Source organism: Cyprinodon tularosa, unplaced genomic scaffold (genome assembly GCF_016077235.1).
Source record: "Cyprinodon tularosa strain WSP-4 unplaced genomic scaffold, ASM1607723v1 ctg916, whole genome shotgun sequence".
Lineage (NCBI taxonomy): Eukaryota > Metazoa > Chordata > Actinopteri > Cyprinodontiformes > Cyprinodontidae > Cyprinodon > Cyprinodon tularosa.
In genome coordinates, this window is record NW_024039692.1 from 145,630 (window position 1) to 153,009 (window position 7,380).

The following is a 7,380-nucleotide window of genomic DNA, read 5'->3' on the forward strand; positions in this document are numbered from 1 at the left end:
ATGCACAGACTATGCATCAGAAGCATAAATCGGTCTTTACTCCTGTTGATTATAGTGTTATTTAAAAATCTGCGGCTCTGCGATTTGAAAATTGAGTTTTTTAAATTTGCTATTATATTTGCGATTATATTGCAAATGCAATGAATGCCCAGCCCTAGGTCAGATCTGAATGGAAGCAAATGAGGTGCTGCTCTATAATGGCTGTACATGCAGAGCAGGTCAGCAAGTCCTGCACAGACTGGCTTCTTGGTTCACGACACAGATACCTCAGTTACTCCTCTTCTGTTAGAAACTTCACCTCCCAGGTTCCTCTGCTGCTGCTTCCAGTTTTCAGGCTGTCAATAAAACAAAGAGATCCCAGAACAGCTTCGCTGTCGGCAAACTGTGATGAAGTTCTTTAAAGAAATATAAGAAATGAAAAAGCTAAATGTTGTTAGGGAAACTGATTCTCAAACAAGATCCAATATATATTAAAGCTGAATATAAAGGGAAGTTCATGAGTCAAACGTGTTTGTCATGAAATGTTCAAATCCTTCCTAATTTGTTGATTTGAAGCCAAATCATCAGTGTTTTGGTGATGCAATATTTTTTTTATTTTTGTGGCAGCTGAGCTGCCCGTGTCTTTGCTTTAAGCTTCCTCTGCATTATCAGTTATGTAGTCATCTTTTTAAATTATTTACACCAAAGTTTTTTTTTTTTCCTTGTTTAAATCTGCTTAGCAGAAACCTTTGTAAAAGGAAGCTGTAGGTTAGTTTAGGAAAATCTGCTGCCCTGAGATTATTAAATAATTTCATTCGCTGCCTTCACGGTAGATTTTAATCGTTGTGGTGTTGCCATTTTGAAATTATTATAAACCAAGAGTATCATTGGACATGTACTGTATTTATTACTAACCAGAGGCATGAAAAGGATCGGAGGAAGCCGTTTGAAATCAGATCTTTTAATTTCCCCTCCCCCGTCATTCTGTATCCTGTTGTCAGGAGTCATTCATTCAGGGCGCATTGCTGTGTTGCATAAACTAAAACAAATGAGCGCTTTAGTTGCCAGTATTTAACATAAGCTACCCCTCCCTCCCCTGGTTTCATACCTGCAGCCTCCGTCTCCTCTTTTATTGTTCATTTAGGTTCTCTGGGTTCTGATGACCTCTTCTTGTGCTGGAACATGTGATGTAATCACTCAGAGATATTATGAATGGAGAACCCAGAAGCTTTGCTCTTCCGCTTCGGTCCGACCCGTGTCGCCGTGGCAACAGCTTTGTGTGTCTCTCATAAGGTCACCATTTACTTTGTTCTGTCAGCCAGGGACTGGAAGCGCTACTTTAAAAACAAACACCTCTCCAACAGTTCAATAATGATGGCTGCCCCATCATTCTGGCAATAAGCTCTTTAATTAATCTCTGTAACACAAATGTTGAACGTCAACTGGATGGATGTTGGATCATTTTTTATTTTTTTTCTCTTGTTCATTTCTATTTCAAGATTTAGTGCCTTTTTTGGACAAGTAGACTGTTGTGTATTTGCTATGTAGAAAATCTACATAAGCCTTTTGTTACTTTTTCATCTGTTCGAAGCGTTGATTTGTTACTTTTAAGGTGTGTTTTTATCGATATTCTATTTACAAGGGAATAAAAGCTGATCAGACTCAAACTGTGTCACTCTTTCTTAAGTATGTCTATTTAGAAAGAAAATCAGTTAAAAGTCTAGTGATGGGTTCTGTGCAGGACTTTGACTAGGCCATTTTTACACTAGATGTTTTGTCTGAGCTCGTCCCACTGAATGCAAGTCTTGACAGGTTTCCCTTTTTCTCCTTGGATTAGACTTTTTAAGAAAAGTGGCCCCATGTCGTGTTTACCTGTAGATCTGATTTAATGCTCCATTTATTAAATGCATTTTTTTGCACCACGGAAAAAAGTAGGAGATGGTGTCACCAAATATATTTAGCTTCCATTCTGGGTAATAAATATGCAGACTTTGTTTATGCAGCTCAGTTCTAGGATGAAAAATATCACAGCAAGGATCATATTAGAAATGCATCGCTGCCACCTAGTGATGGGAGTGTGAACTGCATGTGATTCTACTGCTGGGACAAAAGCTAAATGGGCTCTTATTAGAACTTTACTCCCATTTAGATATCTGAAGATTCTGTTATTCAGAACATGTTTATGGTAAACTTTTAATAACTAATTCTTAGTGAAATTAACTTTAACATTTAAATAATTAAAAAGCATAATTTTCCCTTACTTAAGTTAGTTTTAAATGTATTTCTTCACAGATGCGTATCCCTTTAAGCACATCATTAAACCTCTATTAATTCTCCTTATTGGCCAGCAGGTGTCACTAATTTGCCCCAAACTGGCCTTTTTATTTTATGTAAGCAAACCAAAACTTTTTCAATGTGAAATTAAGAAAAACGAAAAAAATATCCCCCTAAATCTATTTACTCTTCAGACGATTAGAAATAAAAATAAACACATTAGGTTCTGTGCAGGACTTTGACTAGGCCATTTTTACACTAGATGTTTTGTAAGGGCTCGTCCCACTGAATGCAAGTCTTGACAGGTTTCCCTTTTTCTCCTTGGATTAGACTTTTTAAGAAAACTGGCCCCATGTCGTGTTTACCTGTAGATCTGATTTAATGCTTCATTTATTAAATGCATTTTTTTTGCAACGAAGAAAAAAGTAGGAGATGGTGTCACCAAATATATTTAGCTCCCATTCTTGGTAATAAATATGCAGACTTTGTTTATGCAGCTCAGGTCTAGGATGAAAAATATCACAGCAAGGATCATATTAGAACTGCATCGCTGCCACCTAGTGATGGGAGTTTGAACTGCATGTGATTCTACTGCTGGGACAAAAGCTAAATGGGCTCTTTTATTAGAACTTTACTCCCATTTAGATATCTGAAGATTCTGTTATTCAGAACATGTTTATGGTAAAATTTCTAATAACTAATTCTTAGTGAAATTAACTTTAACATTTAAATAATTAAACAGCATAATTATTCCCTTAAGTTAGTTTTAAATATTTCTTCACAGATGCGTATCCCTTTAAGCACACCATTAAACCTCTAGTAATTCTCCTTATTGGCCAGCAGGTGTCACTAATTTGCCCCAAATCTGGCCTTTTTATTTTATGTACCGTAAGCAAACAAAAACCTTTTTCAATGTAAAATTAAGAAAAACATTTAAAAAATCCCCCTAAATCTATTTATTGTTCAGACGATTAGAAATAAAAATAAATGCATTAGGTTCTGTGCAGGACTTTGACTAGACCATTTTTATACTAGATGTGTTCTAAGGGCTCGTTCCACTGAATGCAAGTCTTGACAGGTTTCCCTTTTTCTCCTTGCATTTGAGCTTTTAAGAAAAGTGGCATCATGTCGTGTTTACCTGTAGATCTGATTTAATGTTTCATTTTTTGCACCACAGAAAAAAGTAGGAGATGGTGTCATCAAAGATACTTGGCTCTCATTCTTGGCAATAAATATCATTTAAATATTTAAAAAGCATAATTTTTCCCTTACTTAAGTTAGTTTTAAATGTATTTCTTCACAGATGTGTATCCCTTTAATCACACCATTAAACCTCTACTAATTCTCCTTATTGGCCAGCAGGTGTCACTAATTTGCCCCAAATCTGGCCTTTTTATTTTATGTACACAAACAAACTTTTTTCAATGTAAAAAGAGAAAAACGTACAAAAAATCCCCCTAAATCTATTTACTGTTCAGACCATTAGAAATAAAAATAAACGCATTATAATACACGTTTATTCTTTGGATTGCAGCATGAAATTATTACATAAAACAATTAAATTAATCAAAACCCAAACTTGTGCTCAGATTTCTCTCCTTTATAAGTCTTAATATGATCATATGTACACATACATCCAGAGAAAACACAGAAACGATGCAGGCAGACACGACGCTCCACAGAATCAACAGCAGCAGTGACCCATGATATAATACTGCTGACCTCAAAACAAACGTGTGAGCATTGAAGTGTATCCTCCGCTGCATGAGGGGGAGTAACCTTCAAATCCTTATGAGCCTTCGCCTGTAATCAGGGAAACGGATCTGGAATCTGTGGCTCCACCTGCCAGCCTTGTATTGCTAGTTGCTGTGGTCATTTATTTATTTGCTGTTTGGGAAGCAGGTACTCAGGAGGGAGAACGATCAATGAGACTGGAGCAGGAGTTGAGGTAGTTCAAAGGTGAAACAAAATTTTAAATTCTGTTTTAGCCAAAAAGAAAATTCCTGAAACTAGAATTTATTTGTTATGATCCCAGTTGAGTACAGATCATCATTTTCTGGTTGTAACCAAAAATTCCCTGCATGGCAGACAAGCCTCCTTTGGCTGACAGTTTCCGGCAGCCACTAGGGGGCGACATTTCCTTCTGGGGAAGAGGGCAGTGATCAACCTGACAGCTCCTGAGACCAACAGCAGGGGTCTGCAACATTTTTAAATCCAAACAGCCCTGTCTAAAAAAAATGTTTAGAGCCACAAATACTGCATTGCCTTTATATAAAACCCAACTTATTGTTTCTTTAAATATCTTTGATACGAAATATTTAGCCATTTTAAACAGCAAACAGTTTATTTTCTTTTTTTAGTTTTTAAAATAGGACAAAAAATGACAGTTTCATAAAGACAAAGCCGTGATTTTGGATCTTGTTCTATAAGATTTTATGCTGTGTAAAAATAAACGCAGAATTTCCAAGCTTAATACAATATAAAACATATTCCTGGATCTTTAATGTCATTCTGTAGAGGAAGTTAAATTAAAATGTCCTTTAAAAGAAAAGCATTTGTTAATTTACTCCATTATAAACTAATAGTTGGCTCTTTATCATTTTAAGTCACTGTTACCGGTTATTTTAGAGGGTCCAAAGTGTCACTTGTGGCTCCACAGGTTGCAGACCCCTGACCTAAAGGATTCTGTCTGTTTGCAGCTGGAAAGTAGAGCGGGCTCTTTAATTATTGTGAGTAAACAACCTGCAGAGAAACATGGTGAACCTAAAAAAGTGAGGCTGTTCTGATCCAGACTGAAGGCCACGTTAAAGGCAAGGGGCTGCTAAATACGAAGCACTCTGAACGCCACGATAAAAACAGAAAACAGTGTGAAGGTCTGAAGGCTCATACAGACTCAATATGTTAGATCCATCTGGGAATAAAAAACACAACATAAAGTGCCTCTAATGGCTGATAAAGATCCATAAATAACAAAGCTGGCTTGGCACCAGTGTAAAAACAACACAACTTTTATTGTAGTTCAAATTTTGTTGCTCTAAAGATAAATGTGCATCGCTCAGCCCACCAGAGAGGAGACAGTCTGCTTGGGTCGCTGCACCTCTGATAGAAATTTGTTTTTTTCTGCTTTTTAACTTAAAACAGAAAGAGAATCAACGTTTTTAATAAAAGAAGAGCTTGTAGCTCAAGATCATTAAATATTTAAATGAGTAAAAATAAAAACATAATCCCAAACAGTTGCGTCGTCTTGATCTGAGCACTTCTACCCCCCCTCTGTGCAAAGTACAGTTGATCTAATATAAAGAATATGAGGAAAAGGTTTTCTGAGGCACGACAACGAAAAGAAACGACCAGAAGTCTGAAGTGATCTCAGCCCCCATTCCCTCCCGTCAGGCGTGCTGCGGTCCGACAGCAGCCTGACAGGAAGCAGCTGGGGAACGCTTTCCATCCACACGCACAGAGAGGGCCGCTCACGATCAGAACGCTTCCTGACCTCCTTCAACACCACCTGAGAAGAAGCAGGCGGTCGCAGTACAGCAAGACAACCAATCAGAGGACTCCAAAGGGCCAGGCCTTGGAGCTGAACAATAACTGCATGAGTCATGAGCCGGTTAGGAGTCGCACTGAGTGATTCAATAAGGATTATTAGTAGTGTGACCTTAGAGCCAGAGATTTCAAATTAAACTTATGAGCTTTTAAAGGTGCCGTAGGAGATCTTTTCTGATGTATTTTTAACCATGTGGCTTAAAGATCCCCCCACAGCTGCTTAGCAAGCAGTGAAATAGGAGGCCTGGAAGTGAAACTAAAATAAATGCTCCCCGCTACAGTGAGACATCAATGAATAACCTCAACCAATCACAAAAGACGGTCCGTTGTACACGATTGGTTCCTGAAACGTCAATCATGGTCGTCTGCTTGTCCCACGAATCGACCCCCCAATGCTCGTGCAGGACGCCATGGCTGGAAGCTAGCCACTGGAGTTACTCTACCCTTTCTTTGCCTGTAACAATGGCAGCTATATTTGCTGTGATCAGTGGGTAAAAAGTACTTTGAATCTACTTTGAAGTGAGAAAGTCCACCTGAAAACATTGTCAGTTCATCCAGATTACCATCCAATATTATTTCTGTGGGAGCCACTCAGACCCCCGTACACCTGCGGTGCTCTGTCACTATTAATGCCATTCCTCAGCAGCCTATGGCCCGATCGCCTCTTCGCGGTTTGCTGCAGCGGCTGGAAGGCGTTTTTTATGTACGCAATCCAAACTGCAGGCACCAAGATAATAAAAGCGAACATTTTGCCGGCAGATTTCGGGATTTATAACTTAATTTAGACGTTAATAAACAGTTTTAGAGGAGTGATCATAGCGTTTTGCATCATCAGCGCTGCTCCTGCTGCTCCAGACGCGCTGCAGACAGAAAGCGCGTTCATGTGTTTTGAAGGCGTGGCTTTAAGGGCTGGTCTGAAGGGAGAGGCACGGTTGTGTATGTTCAAAAATATCGCTTTCTGGAACCGTTTTTCCAAGATCTCCTCCAGCACCTTTAAATTATAGAGAGAAGCTGCTGCTGAAACACGTTAATTACAGTTTTATTAATGTTAGCTGTAACATTTTGACTTAGTAAACATATAAAAACTAGAGTGAAATGTTTATTGGTCGTACAGAATAGTTTTTTTTTGTATAACTCAAATAAACGCAGGGAATATCCGTAACTTAAGCTAATATTAGATGGTTAGTAAATATGACTGAAAACATTCCTTCCAAAATGCTAAACGTATCCTTCTTAATGTGAAGGGAAACATGATTTGCTCTCCTTCAATGATGAAAGCATCAGTGCGCAGCAACAAGTGGGTGAGGGGCAGTAATGTGTTACCCTCTGACTGCAGCCATCCTGCTGCAAGATGACCGATCAGGTTAATGGCTTCCTTGGTAACCGTAACCGACCGATGCCTAAACTACACATAAACCTTAATCTGGTGAGAGCCTGTCGCCTCGACGTACATATTTCATCTATAGTTATTGCAATTTTAACATCGAAACTCTTCGTTCGTCCAAAGGAGCCAGATATGTCCGTTCCTACCGCCTCCTCTTCTCAAAGTGCCTCAATACCGCCTACAGGAAAACCGACCGCCAA